Source organism: Homalodisca vitripennis, chromosome 8, assembly GCF_021130785.1.
Source record: "Homalodisca vitripennis isolate AUS2020 chromosome 8, UT_GWSS_2.1, whole genome shotgun sequence".
NCBI lineage: Eukaryota > Metazoa > Arthropoda > Insecta > Hemiptera > Cicadellidae > Homalodisca > Homalodisca vitripennis.
The window spans coordinates 13,361,526-13,384,884 of NC_060214.1; the positions used below are offsets into that span (position 1 = coordinate 13,361,526).

Genomic DNA, 23,359 nt, shown 5'->3' on the forward strand with positions numbered 1-23,359 from the left:
ACGTCACAACAGGCTTCACAGAGGTTGCATGCAAAATTTCAAAAATCCATGAATCATTTCATTATCTTCAATTCAGTGTCCCTCGGCTGAATTCAAGAAGTCGTCTATTGTTTTCGCCTCGTTACTCTCGTACCAATCTGGCGGCTAACTCTCCGTTAAATGTGATGATTCGTTTGCATAAACTCACTCCCAATCAATGTTGATATTTTTGGCAACTCATTACACCAATTTATTCAGGGTGTTTCACTCAGTATTAATTAGTTTGGTTTTTGTATTATCGTTATTTAACTGTTATATATTAAGTCTTGTTATTGTTGTTGTTACTTATTTATTTGTTACAGATATCTATCGTTATTTGTCGTCAACTATTACTATTTATTATTTTACATCATCCATACACATTTTATTACATTGCTTGTTGTTGATTTATATGTTATACTTCTCAGCTGTAAACTATACTTGTTTGTCATTGTTTTGAGAGCGCTTGAAGATGAACTTTTAAATTGTTATTTTTAGTATTTATCCTCTATTTAGTATATTTAGTATTACTTTAATGCTTCATTGTAATTGGGCAATGCCTGTAATGTAAGCATTTCTTCAATAAACAAAAAAAAAATAAATAAATAAATTATCGAGATGTCTTGCGGACAAATAGACAGACAGACAATCATTCAGAAAGGAAATCTCGTCGGTAGTCAAAAGAGAAATTGTGTCAACTTACTGAACTATAGACTGCAATGATGCTTAGCAAATAATATCTCCGCCTTATTATAACGTGTGTATTTGCTGTTCTGATTCAGAGGTAACTTTTGATGCTTCTTATTTTAGTAATTATTTACTTGAATGAATACAGAATAAAATCATAAATCATGCAGACACTCCTAAATGACATCCTATATTCATTTGAGATACAGTAGCCTTTCGTGCACTTGCATGCAGAGACGCTCCTGCCACACGGAGAAATGGCTGACCTTGGATCCACCAGCTGGCTAGACTCTCAATTAATTAAGTGTGAAATATTATCAACCATACTGATTGTAAATTGACCAAACCTAATAGACACAGTGAGCTGTGTAAGAGTGACTTCTCTTTAGTAAGAAAGTACTCTATGTTGATATTTAAAATTACAGCACATGATCCTTTGTCTGTTCAGAAGAAAAACATTCCAAAAAAATGTCCACGATGTTAACCCTCCAAATGGCCATATAGTAACTGCCATTATACTGGCGGGCCCATTTGGGCCGATTTGCAAACTGCTATGAAATGTACATGCTTTATGCAAATGTATACTTATACAGGGTGTAAAAAAGGTCCTGCACGGGCTTGGTAACTCCCGAACGATTACAGGTAAAGAAATAAAACTTGGTACATCATTACTGCACCTATAAATCTACTTTTTAAAGTAACTACCATTTTTTGGTCTACAAGGAGTTTTTACAGTAAGCTTAGCTCAAGATGTACATCATTATAAATGGTTTATTTAGCAGAGACGAATGCTAAAGGGAAAAACCTGGTATCAGTTATTATAATAGAGAATCTTTATTTTTATATTGGGCTTTGGTCTTCACTTGATGTACATCTTACATTACACTTTAAAACAATGTACATCTTGAGCTATACTTAACGTTAAATGTTTTTGCCTAACTCCTTGTTAGTATACCATACTCTATTGGAAGTGAAGTCACTAACTAACTTAAAAACTATTAAACCATCTAGAACAGGATCTACATTGTAAATTTTTCAAACTTTAAACGAGCACATTTCTTTTTAAGTGGACCCTTTGAGGTCGGATTTGCGGCATTGCACTCTACTAATAAAGACCTTTAATTTGATGTACTACTCAACCTATGCTCTCATTTAAGATTTCCTTCTGAATCCTAGTGGGCCACCCCCCTGACATGACAAAAATGTGGTAGTTGCTTCAAAAAGTGCATTTATAGGTGCAGTAACGATGCACCAAGTTTTGTTGCTTTACCTGTAATCGTTCAGGAATGATCAAACTCGTCCAGGACTTTTTTACGCTCTGTATATTTTTTTTCCAAAGTGTGTAGAATTTGAGTTATAACCGGAAAAAATATTAGAACTCATACAAAAAATTAACTTGCACAGACTAGTGGTTGCTGAGCAATTTTAGCACATAACCACAAAATCTTAAAACACAATAGTGTTTTGATATGTCCATATAAAATATTGTTTTACAAACAAACCCAACAGATTTTATATCACAGTAATCCAAAACAGATGTTCTACTACATAAATGTAAATTTTTAAGTCTAGACTAAAAATAAAAATACAAAAAAGTTGAATTTAAATCAAAGCATTAGGAAAACTATGTTGTATTCATGTTGGTAATTTTTTTGTAAATTCAATAATTTTCCAAATAGTGTAGTTTATAAACTTTGTATTGATATATGGTACATGTTGTAAATATTTATTCTTACCGGAATAAAGGGTAATGCAAAGTAATATTGTTTTTATATATAACAAAATAATTCGATACGATACTTACGAATTTCTAATAATAATTGTCACGTTTTAGTATAAAATATAGTCACAATAAATAAATTGCACAAAAATATAAATCAGCAAGTAATTTTCACTGTTTACACAGATGCCTCTAAAGATGTTTTTGTGAAACACACTGCATATCTTTTGAGTCAGTGCTATCAGTCCAGGCAACAGCTGACAATGACAGTGATAATACAAAAATGTAGCAATTTTTTTAAAGCTGACCAACCAAACAAACAAAACTCATAGAATGTTAAATTAAGTCGTCAATTCTTATAGTTCCAAAACATATTAGTTTTGCTCTAAAAATATATATCCAAACAGTTTTTTTTTTTCAAAACAAAATGACTAGATTTTCGTCTCTTTCCTTCATACAGAAACATGTGTTTAGTTGCTAGAAAACAATCTTTTGGGATAAAATATCTTGGATTAATGCATATAATTTTTCTTTTAATAAAAAATACGAAGTTGTCAAAATTTGTTCAGATTTTATTTACAGTTAGATCCTTCTCCTGTAAAAAAAATAAAGAGAAACAAAAGGAAACAATTTGATATCTGATGATTTAATACCAGCCAAAAGTAATCTAATGAATCTAATCAAAAATAAGGAACAGAAATTGCAAAATATAACAAGAATCTGAACAATGATTGTAAACAAATTTCTTTTCTTAAATCAAAATAAAAACTCCACCAATTTTCCTAATACAGTATGGAATCTGATAAATTCTGTCATTTTGAGAGATTGGTATTTTACCAATCATAATTTGAAAATTAAGACAGGAAAAGACAAGCTTTATCCTGTTTAAAACCTTTCAAAACAGAAACACATATGAAACAAACACTATGTATTCAAATATAATAATAAGTAAATGAGAAAAGGTTTTCTTTGACTAAAAACTAAATATTGCTTTTATGGGATAACAATATAAGGTAATTTTTAAATTAAATCTTGAGTTGCATGCTTTGAGACAAATGAGTTGCAAGCCTAAGCAATATCGAAACTGACCTTTGTATTGAACATACACGTGTTATCCACATATTGTGTCTTTATGGAGCAACTAAGATAACAAATCTTGATAAAATAATGAAACAGATTGATAAGAAGAAGTCTATTCGAACAATGATGAGGTTGAGAACAGATGAGTCAACTACAGAACTTATAACAATTTTAAAATTATTACTGTTTGGTTCTTGTTCTGTAGTTTTGTTATCTTCATTGCAATTAATTATCAATGCCAAGATAATATTTGAAAGAAGAAGATTCAAACAATAACTTTATGGTACATTCAACAAAAGTCAAAGGAATCCAGAAATGAATAAAAAAGAAATTAAGGAGAACAAAAAATTAGTATTTAACTTCAACATTTGTGTTATTTAAATAATTAAAATATATTTTGTTGTCAAAAATATGGATTTTAGTGTATTTATTACATTTATACTTTGACTGGTCGTCATTTTGTAATGTGATAAGAGACCTCTGGTTATGATTGTTTTACAAGAAACGTTAAAATTAGATGTCACTCAATTTGGGTTTTACATTTAAACATACCCCCTCCCACCCAAACCTCCGTCTAGGGTTGGGAGTTGAAGTTCCCATATATTCCAAAAACCATGATATTTAGTCTTATAACGACCCCTCCCCCCTATGGATATTGGTTTTTCAAAAGTTAATGGGGAGGGGGTGAAACTTTCAGAACACCTAATATATAAATATGCAAACTTTATACAGTTTTTGATAATATTTCAGTGCCTATCTGCCTATCATGTTGTTTCATTTTATTCCATTCAATTATAATTATAATTCAACAAATACTTGTAATTTATATCTTACCTTAGATAACTGGTCAACTTTCATATCCTCCAATGACGGATAGATCGACATTTTTCTGTTTGTTCAAAGAGTCTACCTGAAAAATTATTGAATATGTTAATTAGGTTGAGAAATGAATCATTCCTGATGTAAAAATCAACAAACATTTACTATATTGATATATCCACATTTGGCTGTCAAATTCATCTGTTTAACTTCTTCACGGTTTTTGACACAATATTTAATTCTAGTGAATGCATAAAAGTGTGCCACTGTCGTAATATTATGCATCGTAATATTATGCATCGTAATATTGTTCCTGTTTTATTCTGTTTTTCTGCTGTACTATTGCGTAAGAAATATTTCTATGACAACCACGCATTGCACAGTTATACTGATATTTTCTACTAGATGTCAGCACTTCTTTAGTGTTCTGACATAAGTGTGCACGTTGGTGATTTTGCTGTAGTCGCACAGTGCAGACAGCTATCATGTGTTGTTGCTCTTCACACGTCCTAAAGTATTTTATGGTTTTATTTAATGAATTATTGTCTATTTGTGTTTTGTAATTTTCAACACACAAAGACGATTTGCTTCGTTCGCATGATGGTGCGATAGACATGAATATAGTGAAAATGACTTAGTAGACGATAGATGAAAAATAATAATAAAAAAAAAAAAAAAAACACTAGGGTCAATCCATTTCAAATCACCCAATAAAAATAAAATTTGTTGCTCAACATTTTTTAATTTGCCTAATTTTTTTATTATGAGTTCCCTATGGGTAGACAATCACAAAACACTATTTGAAAAAATTTTACAAGCCATAGTTTTTTTTTCCTGGCGGCCATTTTTAAAATGACGGTTTTGCAGATTTTAGTCAAATACGTGGTTTGCGAAAAGTTTAATTGCAAAGCTATTTTTAAAGATATCAAAATAATCCAAAAACCAGTGTGTTCAGCATAAAATGAACTTCAATTTGACATTATAATAATGTTTCTTTTGTGCAAGAAAGTCGGTTCAAACTTGTTCTGCAAAATCTCGGGAAGAAAATCATCAATTGTCACTTTTTAAGACCATAAAAGTTTAAGAAGGAAAAGAGGCTCACTACTAATATTTTATTTCTTTGTTGAGAACTAATATAACTACCTACTGAAAAAGTTTTAGCCCTGAGAATGCTGACTCCTTTTTTTTCTAGAGCTTTTTCAAAAATGGCCGAAAGCCTAATAATGTCAAATTTTCTAGGGTTAATAACTAAAAAGGGACTGAATGAAAATAAATGAAAAAATTTTACAGAATGTTCTTTATACAAATAGGAATATCTCATAAAAAGATTATGACTGAGACTTAACTACATTTAGAGATATACAGCATTGAATTTCAGTTAAAAGCGCTACCCTTTTTCTCGCTTGTGCGGTACCAAGGGCTTGTTTAAATCATTTATGTTAACAATAAACTTATATTTAATGCTCAAAAACATTATATTCCTTATTTAAAACCTACTTAGGATTTACAATACAAATTATTTAAAACCAGAAAAATAATGGTATAAATAAACAATACTTATAACCACAAAATAGCACTTGTGCACTTTAGGAAAAATAATTTGCTTAGATCTATTATACTGTCAAAATGTATATGCATTTTAATTTATGTTCTAAAATATAATATTATTAAATAACATGATGTAAAAATATATATTAGTACCTGAGGAATAATTTTAAAATAGTAACTCATAATCTTACACAGTGAGAACAATAGGTAAGGAATTATAATTCTTCAACTTAATTTACCGATACAATTTTTTGTACTACACTTGCATACAGTATCCATATAATATTGTTCTTCTGTGCATTTAGATTTAAAACATTGGTTTTCAATTACTTGTTGGCTGCAATTTTTCATCAGCGAATTAAATAAAGATGATATTTCATTACATAGTTTCTCATTTATGTTATGTGTCCTACCAGACACGGTTGTTAGTTCCAGTGGAGTCACCTTTCGCACTATTTTCTTAGCAGGCACCCAGGCAGTGTCCATTTTTGGAAAGCTGGAAGGCAGTTTTTGGTCCAGAAGGGTGAAAGAAATTCACCAATACATCATTGTTTGACTTCATTTTTGTCTTCGATTTTACCAAGCCACCACTTGTCATCATAGATACAAGCAACACATAGTCATTACTCGTAAAAGATGATACTTTGTGAAAAGTATCGATGTTTGATGATCAATCAAAGTTTGAGCCTGCAGAAGTAACAAAACATCTTATTTGGTTGCCACTTATGGGGATGTATCTGTGATAGCTTCTTGTTCCTTTCACTGGTAAACAGCATTCAAATCTCTCGGGTAAGGTTTGTTTCCATTTGCTTGATTTCGGCTGAAGGAACAAAAATATACTGAACTCCAGTAATATTTTTCTTTACAATATTTGAACATATCCTGTGGAGTCAGGATATGTTCAGTGTAAGGTCTTTTAAGTGAAGCTCGTGTAACTTCTCGTTTCGTGGTTCCCCCCAATACCATCGCAAGAATTCTTCCCGTGTGATGAGGCAAAGAAATTCCATTCTGCTTTTAAACCAAAATCATTTTTGTGTAGGCAGACATTAATGAAGTTTTTCTTATTTTTGTACTGGCTGCTTGCTCCATCGCTAAAGTAAATTACCATTTCAAAATTAGGGTTTATCTTCTTTATTTCACTAATTAGGTGATGTTGAAATGTGTACACAGTCGTGGTATTGTGATCAAGGTGGTCACGAATTACACAAATAGATTTGCAACATACTTTGCCTTGTTTTTTTGTAGTAGATGACAAAGGATGGAGAGTTTGCTTGGGTATTAGTCCAATGAAAACTTTGAATTTCATCCTGTACGGTAAATGTGTAGTTTTCAGCAAAGTCCCCCGATCACTAAACAACAAGTTTCTGTCAGGTTTTCTTTTGTTTCCTTGAAATATTGAGCTTGAGCTTTTGAGATAAAGTGGTGGATTTTAAATGCACAAGCTTTTCAACAAGATAATGTAAAAATTCCTCACTGGGCATTACCTGTGTTATGAGCTCAGCTCTAATCGGTTTGCACCCATTGTTTAAAAACTACTTCGTCAGGTAAGATTTCAAGTTCATTTTCTAAGACATCAACTAGAGTATCTGGTCCAGGGACATTTTTCACAAGAGTCGAGCATGCATTTTTCATTCTCAATGTCACAAACCATGAAAGATATAAGGTCTTTATAATTGGCATTCAGCTTCGCTCCCTTCGAATCATAAGCTTTGCGTTTTGGTGGTGCTTACAAACACACACACTATGTGTACCTGATGAAACCCGGAAGTACGCACCACTTTGGTCGCAGGCGCAAAACATAGAGCGACCAATCTTGTTGATTAGGGTATTTCTGTTTATAGAGGCTATAGAGCTCATTCAGTGAGAGAAGAATTAACCTTTTCTGCTTATGCACCCTAACATTGTCAATAAAAGTTGAAACACACTCTTTTTTTACCAGGGACATAAGCGACTATGTTCATCATCCTCGTAAAATTCTTTTTACACTATTTTTAACAACTTCACTTATTTTGTTGCCACCATTTCTTTTTGGGATAGATGTGGTAAGAGATACCTTGATCCTTTGTTAGCTGTCTTGTTAACGTTACCATGTATTCAGAAGCACCGAATTCCTGAATTATTTTTTTTGCTTTGACCATGATCTTGGCAAGAGACTAATTATTTTAATTTTATCATCTTTACTAGAATCTTTGAATTTTTCTTTCAGTTTGGTAATAAGTATGTCGTACTCACTTTCTATATTTTCTGTACTACTTTGACTTGGGGCTTCTAAATCTTTATGGAAAGATTCTTTCCAATTTTCTCTTAACTGCACTTGTAATTTTATCTGTTTTTCTTTGTAAAGCTGACAGTCGCTGTTCTGTGTTAAGCTTACTTATTTTACACAAAGGAGATCTAGTTCCAAAGTTTCACAAATGGATTCTACTTGATGCAAAGGGTTATCCTCAACTAATTCAAAAGGCTGAGGATGGAATTCAGGGGTCATTTTCAACACAATCCACCTCTTCTTCAACTGGTTTCTCAACAAATATTTTTTGTTGCACATGTTGGACATAGAGCTTGTCCAGGAATCAGGTGATATCTACATTTTTTCTCTTTGAAAGGTGATCCATAAGTATTTTACGCAAACCATTCTTAACTGGTTTTTTGTGGCAACCAAATGGGTCACAACATTTTTTCCCATAAATGTGGTTGTATTTTTCTAAATATTTATCTTTGTGGGTAGTGGCAAACATTAGTAATTTCTTTCGAAATTCTTAATTTTAACAAACATTGTTCTTCAGCTGACAAGTCACTCACCCTAATTAATTCTTGAGGCACTTCTTTCTTGTAATGTTCTTTATGGCACTGCTCACTTATTAGTTTCACCCACAAAACAACTCATATTTAAATGTTATTAATTATAAAGCTAAAACACTACAGAGCATTGGCAATCCAAATTTTAAACAACACTGACAGGAAATGATCACTAGTCAAAGAACTATCACCAACTGAGCTTCATCTATGTCCAAGCATTGAATGTGGGGGGGGGGGGGGTTTCATGTCACCACTTGCAGGGACATGCAAGTACAGACAGGCTGTATTGACAGTTGCAGTTGTCTACAACCTCAATCCCTGCAAAACTCTCATTGACTTGTTGCAACATGATACCAATTGTGCAAGATTATGAGTTACTATTTTAAAATATTCCTCAGGTACTAACATATATTTTTTACATCATGTATTTAATAATATTATATTTTAGAACATAAAATTAAAATGCATATACATTTTGACAGTATAATAGATCTAAGCAAATTATTTTTCCTAAAGTGCACAAGTGCTATTTTGTGGTTATAAGTATTGTTTATTATATACCATTAATTTTTCTGGTTTTAAATAATTTGTATTGTAAATTCTAAGTAGGTTTAAATAAGGAATATAATGTTTTTGAGCATTAAATATAAGTTTATTGTTAACATAATGATTTAAACAAGCCTTGGTACCGCACAAGCGAGAAAAAGGGTAGCGCTTTTAACTGAAATTCAATGCTGTATAATCTCTAAATGTAGTTAAGTCTCAGTCATAATTTTTTTATGAGATATTCTATTTTGTATAAAGAACATTTCTGTAAAATTTTCATTTATTTTCATTCAGTCCCTTTTTAGTTATAACCCTAGAAAATTGACATTATTAGGCTTTCGGCCATTTTTGAAAAGCTCTAGAAAAAAAAAGGAGAGCATTCTAAGGGCTAAAACTTTTTCAGTAGGTAGTTATATTAGTTTCTCAACAAAGAAATAAAATATTAGTAGTGAGTCTCTTTTCCTTCTTAAACTTTTATGGTCTTAAAAGTGACAATTGATGATTTTCTTCCGAGATTTTGCAGAACAAGTGTTTGACCGACTTTCTTGCACAAAAGAAACATTATTAATAATGTCAAATTGAAGTTCATTTTATGCTGAACAACACACTGGTTTTTGGATTATTTTGATATCTTTAAAAATAGCTTTGCAATTAAAAACTTTTTCGCAAACCACGTATTTGACTAAAATCTGCAAAAAAACCGTCATTTTAAAAATGGCCGCCAGGAAAAAAACTATGGCTTGTAAAATTTTTTCAAATAGTGTTTTGTGATTGTCTACCCATCGGGAACTCATAATAAAAAAATTAGGCAAATTAAAAAATGTTGAGCAACATGACCCTGGGTGATTTGAAATGGATTGACCCACTACACTCCTTTATTTTTTGTATAAAAAATACAGATCTGAACTCTACTAACCTATCTCTATAAAAAATGAGTGTTTACTGTAAGTGTTTAACGAGCAATACAAAAAATTGGTAATAGCCAGCTGTTTATAAATTGTAAAAAAACCTAAATTTCAAGAAGCAAACTCAATGTAAATGAGTTCCAAAATATTTATACAAAATTTGCAAAGCATAATCGTAGATACCACAATGTGCTATAAATGTAGTACCTTCCCGTTACAATAATCAATAGTTTGACAAGGGACTTTAGTATCAGAAAACAGCTGAATCCGCAAACTATGTGGCACAGAAATAAATGGAACCTGCCTCAATAGCACCCACCCCTGTGTTGAACGGTGGTAAATGAAGGTTAAAAAAATACTTACACTTAAAATCTAATGGTGTCTGTCTGTGTGTTTTTACTCAATCACATAAAAAATGCTCGATTGTACTCTAATTTTACCTGGAAATTTTTAGGATCACTGGTTAACACATAGGCCTATTCCTATTTTGAAAATCCCTCTAAACTACTGGTCTTGAAAACTTCCTTAACACTCCATTATCCATTATATTTATGGGCTTGGCTTAATCAGCAGATAGTAAATGTGTTGTTAACCTCCTATTAAAGTCATGTAAATAAGTATAATAATTTATACTCATTTAAACAGGTGATAGTAAATGTTTTGTGTTGTGTCTGGATTTTAATCAACTACGGTATAATGCCATGATTTATTACATCATATATGTGTGTTAACTGAAAAGCTAAGGACTTTTGACTTTTGCTCTCCCTTTAAACCTAAGATTTCTCCAAACTACCCTAAAATGGTTCAAGTGTTACTAAAATCGTTAGAGCTGTTCAATAAAATGTCATGAAATATTGGAGAGAAATTTCAGAGATACTTAGATACTTAGTCAGGACCGCGTCTTTAAACTTAATCCTAAAATGGATCCTGAGATTTGAATATCTTTCAATCTATCACTCTATCACTATCAATCTATCACTTCTCAGAATTATTTGGAATGCCATTCAAAAAGAATATGGAGGAGTGTCGTATCTGTGGACAGTTGTACCTCTGAACATGTAATTTTTATTAATGTGAGGAGGGAAATTTAGATTTGTCTCCCTCCTCACATGCAGAGGCAGCACTGACAACCACTCAGTTGGAGATAAACCGTTACAAGCCTCTATTAGATGTTGCTACAAGAAGAATACTTCTTAAATTAGAAAAATTATGTATTTTTACTATATTGTGTTCAATTTTGTTTTGTGTACAAATGAATATTATTGGGCCTAAATGAGCAGAAAGGTCCTAACATCAGCCCCAAAGTGATCGCGCTCGTTAATAATTCTGATATTATCTGGGAGAGCGTTCCACAATCGACATGCGGAAACAGTGAAAGATTTATTATAAAAGGCTGTCCGATGAATTGGAATTGATATTAAAGATGCAGCCCTATTAGTTCTAAGAGCACTAATATCAGACATAAAAACAAAATTTTTGGGCCAAATAACTTGGAAAACCATAATGGATTATTGCGTGCAACAGACTAAATAAATGAAAATCCATAAGTTCTTAGGATTTTAATAGGGATAATTGCTTAAAATAATTAGATACATGATCATCACGTCTTAAATTGAAAATAAACCGAATACAGTAATTCTGTGCACACTGAATTTTATTAGAAAGGTTCTGACAATCAAAAGGAACATCGTGAAAAGGGACGTTTTTGGCTAAAAATGGCATGGTTTCGGTGCCCCACACATGTTACTCGCCTGACCTGGCATCATGCAACTTTTTCTTATTTCTACGCATGAAAAGGGAATGAAAGGACACCGATTTGGCAACATCGAAGAGTTTAATAAAAAAAACGAGAGACGAGCTGTCAGCCATTTCTAAAGACGAGTACAAAAAATGTTTCGAAAAGTGGAAACACCAGTGGAACAAATGTATTAGTTGTAATGGAGAGTATTTTGAAGGGGATAAGGTTTTTTGTAAAAAGTTTGGAAATATATAGCTTTAACCCTTTGGACGCCAACGTCCGGTTCATCGGACCGCCAAAGTCTAGTCGAAAAACGCCAACGTTCGATCGATTTGACTGCCGAGGTCCGGGCGAAAAGCGCCAACGTCCAATTGATCAGCCGTTCGAGAAAAACATCTTTTAAAAGTTATTTTTTAACTTGAAAAGTCTGTTTAAACTGTTTAGGACTATTTTAGAAGTAAATAAGACTATCTGTAATCAATTTTGTTCAGTTTAGTGTCCACCCATTGTGTTTCCCTAAACACACATGTTACTCGTAGAAGTGACGGGAACAAATGTATATATATTTGCAAATAATTATTTTGTTGACAAAGATTTCTTCTTACTTTTTTGAAGAAAATCTATGATATAGACTTACAGTAAGATAAGATAAGAATCTCTTTATTCATAGTTGTATACATTTTATACATGAATAGTGTCAGCATTGTATATACAATATAATTGACTAATCTTTACATTAACAAATTAGAATTCTGGGTATATTTTCCAATTTAAAATAGCCATACATAATATATAATGGTTAATCTATAAACATTATATTTCTGCAAGTTCATATTATAAATTAAAGAGAACTTTAAATTATTAAAAATATGCTTCAAATTAATGAACTAACTAATGGGCCATCTGATTCATAAAATTCCTCTATTGAGTAAAGTGCCTTTGCTGTCGGGTAACTTGTAAAGTAGTGAGAAGATGCTCTCATTTTAATACTATGTAAGTATGTACAAACGTATTTCCTACTGTAAAATTAATTCTAGTTATAGTACATTTTTTCTAATATCAACACTAATTAAAAGTATTTTTTGTGAAACTATTTTTCAACTTTCAGTTCTGAATTTTTGTGAGCAGTCTTAGATATAATATCTGTAACGAATAAAAATATCACCGATGGGTGAAAATATTTTTTTCGTACCGATATTTTGGCCTGAGGTGAAATAATTATGTAAACAAATGTTTTGGTTAGGCATTACTACATCATAAACAATGTAGTTCCATTCTAAATGTTATTTATAATAACACTATTCGATAGCACATACAATTTCCTACAAATAAAAAAATAAACATTCAATTAACACAAAAACTAAGGATAATACAGAGCCAAGCGTAATAGGTTACAAAAACGTCAAAACAGGGCTGGCGGTTTTGGCTAGTACAGTTGGTTCGGGCGCTAGCGTGATGGGTAGGGCGGCAGCCTAGGGCGTTGGCGTCCAAAGGGTTAAAAAACTAATTCCAGTTTCTTTTGAGTATGCCCTCGTAATGTTGCTGTAAATAAATGGATGCTCCCCAATTCTAGTAAACCACTTTCCATCTATGAAGTAGCTCAAATGTGTTGCAAGGCTTATCTACAAATGTTTTCTGTAATACACATGTAAGTAATTTTCAAGTTACTATATATATCCTTGGAATGAAAACATATTTGAAGATACTTGACCTCTGATGCACCAGATAGACTATTTGTAAACAATGAATGTGATAACCATCTTGACATGGACTTCGGACCTTCAACATAAAATAACCAACCAGGCCCTTATCTCTAAACAATTGCAATCCAATTCCTAATCCTCCCCCGAAATCTCCACAAATCGTCAAACTATTTTTTAAAGCATAGCCACACAAGAAGTGAGGTAAAAAAAGTAATCCATGATTATCACTAACACTGAAAAATTGGCTATTGGAAAAGCTAAATCTAAAAAAAGGACAAAACAATACACAAAACGATTGTACAATCCAAACTAAAAAAGCTAGAAGAAGATTAGTTTACACCAGCTTAAATAAATACTTGAACCTGTTTAAAAATGATACTGATTGAGAGAATTAAACACTTCATTCCCTACAAGAAGATGTAGCTCAAGAAGAAGAAATATCACTATAACAGCACTTAAAAATAGGCGACTTCAAACAAATGTTCTAGTTAAGATGGTGGCAAAAGAGCATTGTTTATTATACACCTGAAATAAACAGTTATTTATGATTCAGTGAACTAAGTGAAATATTTAAAGTGAATGGAAAATACAAATAATCTGAAGAGGAAAAGTAAAGTTGTTTATGATATAACAACTTCTTTGTCATGTCATATGTTTTTTATTTATACAGACTACATTAGAAAATGTATCAATGTTATATAATTCTGTTGTTGTAATTTTTGAGGCTGTGTTTTACTTGTTGTTACAGTATTTGTTATTTATTTATTTGTTATACACCTGTTTTAATTTGTTGTTTATTTATTTAAATTTTAAAATAATATTATTTAAATTGTGGTGCAACTGTTTTGGCAACTTCAACTTAATATCCATTAGGCATAATAACATTTGTTATTAATATATTTGGTCTTAAAATTGTTCAATTTGTCTCAAGTAACTGTTAAAACCAATAAAATGGGTTCGCATAAATTTTTAATTTACTCATGTAAAACCCTACCACCAAAGGTACAACACAGTGTCTAGCCCGCGAGAACTCGCGATACAAGAAGTTACGCAAGAACTCGCATTGTTAGATCGAATCTAACATCCTCCAACCAACTAAGAACGGCTTTTTCATGGTCTTCATTCATTGCAATAATTGTAAAGTCATAAAAGAGCAATCTACGAAATATAACTCAAAAGCAAACTGAAAAACAAGAAAAATCACTAAACTGACGGATTTAAACTGGCAGTTACGTGATCACTTGCACCGTTAGATCGCTCCTAACATTGGGCTGACGTGATCACTCGCGCTGTTAGGTTGAAACTAATAACCCCGCGAGGAGCGTCCGCCCCACCCACCATTACGCCCCACCCCACCGACTTCTACTGTCTAAACATGATGCAATACGCAGCAGACATATCCATAGAAGCATAAATTAAGGGTTCAGTGTTGTAGGATAACAAATAAAAAAAAATGTATATAACACAAGAAATATGTTAGATTCAATCTAATAGCACAAGTGCTCCCGGGCTAGATATACACGCATGTGTTACACACATTTCACCTTATTATAATAATTTTTAAACTTCCAAACTGTACAGAACAAACTTTTTAAAATGCATTAAAACCAATGCTAATTTTAGGTTGAACTGAGACAAATTATTGTAAAACATAAAAAGTATACTTTTTTTAATTGTCCATAGGTACAACACTCATCCTTGTTCATTGTATCCCTCTTTTTCAAAATTAGAATGATTACAAAACCACGAGTAACTGCAAATAAACTTTTATTTTTTACTCAAAACATAATTTTACTTCTTTTTCTAAAATTTGAAGCTTTAGGTACATACACCTAGTGGTAAATAATGCCCTAGTACTTCCTTATAATTTATTCTGTTTAAATGCAAAATTTCATAGCAATGCTTTCGAGGGGTAGACTTTAATAAGCGCCCTACTCTCTTTATTCGTTTGTTTTTTTTTTAATTGTTTGATTGTTTTTATCCGAATGAATAGTTCGATATTACAATTTATTTAACAAAACATATGATTCCTACTTATTAGTTACAGTCATTTGTCACGTAAACAGCAAGAAGTAACTAATTTGTTGACAATTTGAAAATGACAATGAATATGAGGAAATTATGTAATACATTTTTAGATATACATGGGGCTACTGCCTTCGCAAAAGCGTTAGGTCATTACAATCCACGTAATCTATAAATATTGTAACGTATTTTTCATTTGTAGGTCTAGGCCATAGTTGGATTTGTTATTTTTTAACGTTATTGTTAAATTTATGCTATTAAAAATTGTAATGTATTACTCTTGTTGTTAATGTATTATAATTCTTGTTTTGTACGATCAATGTATAAGATCGAATTTGGATAATATATCGAATAACAAGTGTAGGCCCCTTATTAAAGTCTCCCCCTTTCAAGTTTATATTTTATGAACTAATCATATTCTGAAATTAAACTAAAAAGAAATAACAAATACTCTATCCTCATTGATAGAAATAAATCATAACATCATTAACCTACTATTTTAGGCCTATTCCTAATGATCTGCTGGAATGACAATACTATTTAACATTTTTGCAGTGACAAGAGTCATTTACCAACTCTAGAAACACACAAAATCAATTTAAGATGCTTCCGCCATAGTCTATGTGTTAATAGTAAATACATAATTATTTGTTAAACGTCCATACCAGTACAGTACCGGAATTATATTTGATTGTTAAAAGACGCATATGCGAAATACAGTATTGCCGTAAAAATTAGTTCAGTTTGGGGAAGACTTTAACCCTTTGCACGCCAGACTTTTTTCCTAAAGTACTACCCAGAAACGCCAAGGGCATTTTCAGCAGTTTTGCAAGCTTTCACAAAATTTATCATAACTTTTTTATTTTTTAACAGATATTGATGATTTCTTTACCATTGTTTTGCTTATAAACTTCCCTTGTTCAGTTGGTAAATTGTAGTTGCATAAATGTAATTTAAACTTATAAAAAAAATAAAAATTTAGAAAAAAAAAAAATTAAAATTTTCCAAAAAATTTATTTTAGCATAAATAAATGGTTTATACCAACCACACCAGTATGAAGAACACAAAAATATAAATTTATAGATATATTATAAACAAACGTTATAGAATGAAAAAACAACTTTAATTACAAAATTACAAACTTACAAAGATTATCAATTGTTAATGAGGTCAGATTCGCTTAAACTTTTTTCAATGAACTTATAACGTTATAAAACGATGTATTTGAGTAACAGAACTAACATTCCATCAATCAACAAGCATTTCCAGTTATTGTGGCCGCTGTTATCTTCTTTCTCGAGAATCCCGATTACGGCAGGCCGCGCGGCATTACATGATTATTTAAGTTTTTTGCACGGTACATAATTGCCTTTCCATTACAATTCAATTTATATTTCTGATCAGCCCCTTTAGAATTATATTTTACTGATAGGTACTATCTCGAGGGATGTTTTTCTTTCGTTGACATCAGCGCGGGCTTCGGAAGCACCTTCGGCCGGAGGCACTCGCATTTTGGGTGGCGGAGTGTGATCAAGAATAAAAACAAGTTTTGTGTTTTTTTTTTCAATAAAGAGTTTAGTTTTTGTTTGGTAATGTTTGTTTTTTTTTGAATTTTTGTGTTTGGAGAAATGTAGGGGTAAAATACGAAAGTACAACAAAGCGAAAGGGCGGCGAGACTGCAATCACGTTATCTCGACTTTGACCTCTGCCTGAGGATGGGGAGGGGTTTGCGATAAGACAATTCCTGTTTTATACTGACGAAATATTGTTCTACACCAATCTAGTAATCAGTAGAAGCTAAATGTCAACTGTCTGAGGATGGGGAGGGGTTTGTGATAAGACAATTCCTGTTTTATATCGACGAAATATTGTTCTATGCTAGTCTATTAATCAGTTGAAGCTAAATGTCAAATAACGATTCATGTCTGGGTGTGGTCGGTATAATCCAAAAGTACCAATGAATCTAATAAAAGGGGCATAATAAAAATGCCCGGTAATTCTAAGCAATATATGGGTCAACCTCGATTTTTCTCATATTACAATATAATGTTCCAATAGTCAATTAGAAAAGGAAATGACTAGAATTTCTAGCCGGAAAGCAGTTATAGGGAGCAGGCAACCGCCAGACGGTCATATATTGCTTAGAGTCACCTATTAGTGATCAGGGGCACTGACGTGATCTGGGCTTCAAATTTGGAACTACTCGAGTTAATTTTTTTTTCTAAAAGAGCAAGCAGCGCGAAGCGCTGCGAAGCGGGCAGGCATCGTGCGTGATCCTTTTTTGTATTAAAAATTTCTGATAAATTGTTATTACATATTACAATATAATGTAGGTAATGTATGTAAAACAATAAAATTTTAAACACATAATTACATGCTGGAAAGCAAAGTAAACCAATATAATCCGCCCAATACAAAATCTCCGTAAAAATCTGGTAAAGGAATCTGTGTCATTCCTTTGGCCTGAATCAATTCAGTATAGACGAAGATCACGCACGATGCTTGCCCGCTGCGCAGCGCTTCGCGCTGCTTGCTCTTTTAGAAAAAAAATTAACTCGAGTAGTTCCAAATTTCAAGCCCAGATCACGTCAGTGCCCCTGATCACTAATAGGTAATTCTCGCGGTTGCCTGCTCCCTATAACTGCTTTCCAGCAAGAAATTCTAGTCATTTCCTTTTGTAATTGACTATTGGAACATTATATTGTAATATGAGTTGCCTGCTCCCTATAACTGCTTTCCGGCAAGAAATTCTAGTCATTTCCTTTTCTAATTGACTATTGGAACATTATATTGTAATATGAGAAAAATCGAGGTTGACCCATATATTGCTTAGAATTACCAAATGCCCTAACAACAAAAGTAATGAGAGAATTACAAACGTAAACAACGCACAGCAACACGAACGTAACCTCACTCTCGACCAAACAATCCAACAGCTGCGAAGCTCAAATACAACCAAACAAACAGTCCATAAAGGAATAAACTACTTTGTGGTTTCAAAGCAACTAATCGACTATCGATTAGTAAAAATTTCACGGCAATCAGATGAACTATAAGAAAATTATAGGCGAAAAACGTGACGTACCTATATTACGGCTGTTGGCGATTTTCGGTTGAGTAGCCGACGGCCGTAATATAGGTACCTTGGCGTGCAAAGGGTTAATAAGCGGCCTCCACTCGTTATTCGATTGCTGTTATCGAACAATTCGATATATTATCCAACTTCGATGTATTTAAAAATCGTACACAATAAGAGTAATAACAAATTACAGTAGTAATAAGAAATATCTGAGACATTACACTCTTAAATACATAACTTCTGCAATAACATTACAAAAAAACAAATCCAACTATGGCCTAGACTTAGATATCAAAGAAACCTTACAATATTTCGAATTTTTCCCAGCTTGATATCATTAAGTAAGAGCTATTGTGTTATGGGGGAAAGCATTCTCTTCATGCGTTACCAGCAGCAAAACAAATCTTGTCATTTGTAAGAAATATCTGACATATTCCTCATTCTCATATTCATCGCCATTCTCAGTCTCAAAATATAAGTTACTTCTTATTATGAGTAGGGTACGATAAGCGGATCTGGTTTTTTATATAGAAGAGTGTAATCATCGATACCTAATATTCGTATCTCAAATCCTAGACTATCAATCGATATAAAAGTATCTATAGTCCTCAATAACAATCACATGTTTTAAATTAAAATATGAATTTAATATTTACAGTGATCAAACAAATTATTATAACCAAAATAAGGAAAACTGAAGACGACTATATTTGCTCCTCTCACAGTTCCAGTTGTTTCTTTCCCACAAATTTCACATAATGGGGTTTTCGGTACAAGGCAAAGTGTTAAGTCACGAAAAATATGTCTTATCATCTCAAAGCAATGTCGTGTAGTTTTCTAAAATTTACTGCCATTTTTAATAATCAAATGTTATTTATATAAAATTACAAATTATAACATTACGAGTATTATTTTAAAGTGTTTACAGCTGTTGATATAGATTATTTAAGTATAATTTAAGTATAGAACTCTCAAATACGACTTTAAAATATCATGTGATTGTAACCTAATACTTGTAAAAAATGACGACTGTCAGATCTTAATGATTTTGATTAAAGCTTGCTCTCTCTCTCTAAGGTAATCGTTCAAAATAGTTAAGCAGTATCGATTGATTATAACGATGGTTATGATGGAGTGATATCGTTTGCCAATTTCGATATAAAAATCCGGGTCCGCTTATAGTACCCTACCCCTTATTATTTATGGTTTATAATAAAATTACTATTAACTAATCAGTTGAAATCATATGCTAAGTTAAACAAATTGTAATATCGAATTATCTTTAGGATAAAAAACAATCGAACCAATCGATAATAACAATTGAATAACGAGTGTAGGCCGCGGGTAGGGTACGATAAGCTGACCCGGTATTTTATATCGAAATTGGCAAACGATATTACTTAACCATAACCATCGATATAATCAATCGATACTGATTAATTATTTTTAACGATTAATTAAATAATCTATATCAATAGCTGTAAACACTCTCAAATAATACTCTTAACTTGTTGGGGAGTACTGACGGCTATAACCGTCATCCTACCTAGTGTATAGTAGAGTAAGCAAAATTATCCTTAATGAACTCCAGGGAGTAAAGAAATTTTTTTTTTTTTTTTCATTCAAAATGTATTGAAACCTTACAAAATATCATAATAATGCATTTTTTTGGATCTACAACTTGATAAATTCATACATTTTGTTTTTTTTTTTTAAGAATTTTACAAACGTATGATAGTGTTCAAAACACGGGTACACACAAAGTGCTACTTCACATTTTGTGCACTCATAAGCAGTTTCTTTCCTTTTACGCTCACCCCGTGTTGTATATGAACACACAAAGCAGTGTTTTAGCTATCTTCGGACATTTTCCCTTACTGATAGTGGGCGGGGGAAATGGCGACCTGACAAGCGTAGCGGCAGCTGGGCTCCGCCCAACGGACGCGTCACAGCTGCGGCCTCTTCTCTTGGTGCAACATGTGCTTCCAGTATCTGTCTGATAACGTTAATTCGGAAGTCCATGATGTGAACCTTAGCATTTGGGTTTTTTGATTCCATGTATAGCCTATAAATGGACGTGGCACGAGAAAATGACAGAACATTTGGCAGCAAATCTGTGATTATGTATTCCATCACTTGGAGCCAGCACCTTACAGCAATAATTACTTTGAACATTTCACAGTCGAAATAATATGTAAGAACGCCACTAGAGTGCATAAACAGTTGCAATATTGATTGTTTTAGCAACCCCGTCATGGACGGTCATAACCGTCAAATTTACTTTTTGGGATCAAACGGCTATAACCGTCTGTACTCTTTTGGAACAACTTTCAGCTACTCCTCAACAGGTTAATGTAATACTTCAATTTTTATAAGTAACATTAGATTATTAAAAATGAGTCAATTTTAGAAAACTACACAACATTGCTTCGAAAGATGGTAGGACATGTTTTTTCATGACTTCAACATGTTGGACTCGTGCGGAAAAACCCATTATGTGAAATTCATGGGAAAGAAACAACTGTAACAATGAGAGGAGCAAATACGGTCATCTTCAGATTTCCTAATTTTTGTTATAATAATTTGTTTGATCACTGTGAATATTAGATTCATATTTAAATTTAAAACATATGATTGTTATTGAGAACTATAGATACTTTATATCGATTGATAGGCTATGATTTGAGATGCGAATATTAGTTATCGATATAAAAAAACCGGGTCGGCTTATCGTACCCTACCCTAGGCCGCTTATTAAAGTCTATCCCCAGGTTTCCACTACGGTTCTGTTTTCAACAAACAATAACTGAATAAAAAAATAGATATATATATATATATATATATAAGTTAGCCTAGTTAATTACAACCATACAGATAGTCCATTCGTCATCTTCAAGGCTGCCAAGCATAGAGTTCAGTAAGCTCTGATCGAATATAATGGAGTAATTAATTAGCTAACTATCAATGAATAAATTTGATTATTTAGGGGAAGTCTGCCTAACCGCTGTCCAGATTTCCTATGTGTATTACATCTATATGAAAATAGGCTACACATTTTACAATAAAAAATTGTTAGCAGGTTACTGATAATAAGGCAATCATCTTGAATAATTTCTATTACGGCAAAGTATCTAGGGTTAAAGACGGTGTGGCCTGAGGGTTAAGGTAATGGATTATAGATTTTAATATAATGTGATTTAGTGGCAAATTAATTAATAATGGAAACAATAACTCTTCATGTAGCACTTCATAAACAACAAATTATTTGAAATTATGATTCTCTGAAGGCTTAGGTATGTTATAATATGAGTTATTTACAACTACAACCAATAATAAATAATAATAACAATATAGCTTAATTTGGTATAAATATAAATTAAATTTCAATTACATAATTATAAAAAATTAGTCATCCGCAATTTGTCACGAGACAAGATACTAAGGAAAAACTTGATGTTAATAACTGGCCTAACTTATTTCAACTTATATAATTTGAAATACATAAATACAAATGTAGAGATTAAAGATAAAGTAGGTTGTATTACCTTGGCTAAATTAAATTAAAAATAAATTGTACAAATAATATGCTAAAATTCGCACGCAGCAAACTCAACTGTTTCAATCACAAACACCACACCAAGTAAGCAAATTAATGACGTTTTAATGTTTCTTTCATCTGACGTTCTGTTCCAGTTCTTACTGCAGACAGTGAATCACAATAACATTTTTTCTGATCTTTTTCTTGTTCTTTAAGGCAGGCACTATATAACCATGTTCAAATACAGGAGTGAAAATGTCTTGATTAACAACTGAAAATGTCATAAAATTAAAAAAAGTGTTATATAACCAAACATTAGGGATCCAAAATATTTTAAATTAATTCTTATAGAATCGGTCTACAATCCATTAGTACCAATCTAATAACGATCTCTAGTTCCTTTCCTCTTTCCAAGTGCAGGTCAGTCTGGGAGGTTGTTGTAATGTACAGTTATATTCCACTTAACAGGTTCCCGTTCATATAGCCTTAGACGACATTTTGAAGGGCTCTAGATTTCAGCATTTCTTGTATTCGAGCGGTGTAAATCGCAGTTCCTTAGAAGACTCTCCTCAACATTTTTTTGTTTGTACAGTGCAATGACAGTATCTGAAAGCTAGCAGTGCTAGGGATCTGAAAGCTATGACTTATACGAGGTAGGAAGCCTGCAAGTGTTCTAAGAGTTTTCTTTTGATGATGAGTATTCGCTAAAGTTTTGTTTCAGAAGTTCTGCTCCTTGCAACTAGGCCATATTGCAGGCTGGACTCAGGAAGGCTGACTAGGTACTAAGGAAATTATTGTCTTTGTTGCAAAGCTGGTATACAGCTTTCTGAGGCGAGATTAATCAAATTTAAATATGTATCAATATTTATGTTATTCTAATGAACTTTGGTTGTATTTCAATTCTGACACCAGAAAAGGCTGTGACTTTTAGCTCGATTTGTAAACAGAATCAGCATATTGCAATTGACCTGATATTGCAACATTTACCAAACCTTTCTGCATAACTTCAACGAACATTGCCCCTAGAGGTTAAAACTACCCACGTTCCAAAGTGCATAAATGTATGCTATATAACGCGGCTTTTAGAAATAATAACTATCCCAAAAGAAGTCTGAACAAGGTAAAAGGTTTCACAAAATTGACCTTATAAATTGAC

General features: G+C 32.3%; 1 protein-coding gene across 1 annotated transcript in view; it reads right to left on the reverse strand.

Moving 5' to 3' along the window:
- The window catches only part of LOC124367319 (syntenin-1-like), a 38,904-nt gene extending 16,544 nt beyond the window's left edge, over positions 1-22,360 (reverse strand). The window contains exons 1-2 of the mRNA XM_046824048.1: positions 22,211-22,360; positions 4,340-4,415 (exon numbers count right to left, since the gene is read on the reverse strand). The gene's annotated coding sequence lies outside the window, so the exon portion shown is untranslated. The remainder of the gene's footprint in view (positions 1-4,339; positions 4,416-22,210) is intronic.
- Between the last annotated feature and the right edge of the window lie 999 nt (positions 22,361-23,359).